A 264-nucleotide genomic window follows, 5' to 3' on the forward strand; every position below is an offset into this window, starting at 1 on the left:
AGTTCGATAAAAACCTAAATTTAAATTAATCAGACCCAGGACTGGTCTGGCAACCCATTTTGTTGTGTTATTAAACCCATTCATTGTGGACTGTGTACTCTCTCGTACCACCGTCGCATACTTAAACCGAACCAGTAACCTGCTTAAATCGAGTACCCGAGAACTGACTAAACCGAACTTTGACATGGGCAGAAGTGGGTGTTTAAATGGCACCTGCGGATTGGGCCAGTTGGTGATTTTGGACCTGAACCCGCCCAACCCGAC

The 264-nt window shown here is 45.8% G+C and overlaps 1 protein-coding gene across 18 annotated transcripts in view; it reads right to left on the minus strand.

Moving 5' to 3' along the window:
* Positions 1 to 264, minus strand: part of LOC101503279 (uncharacterized) — a 118635-nt gene that overhangs the window by 108622 nt on the left and 9749 nt on the right. The gene's annotated exons all lie outside the window — the stretch shown is intronic.

This window comes from Cicer arietinum, chromosome 6, assembly GCF_000331145.2.
Source record: "Cicer arietinum cultivar CDC Frontier isolate Library 1 chromosome 6, Cicar.CDCFrontier_v2.0, whole genome shotgun sequence".
NCBI classification, from domain to species: Eukaryota; Viridiplantae; Streptophyta; class Magnoliopsida; order Fabales; family Fabaceae; genus Cicer; species Cicer arietinum.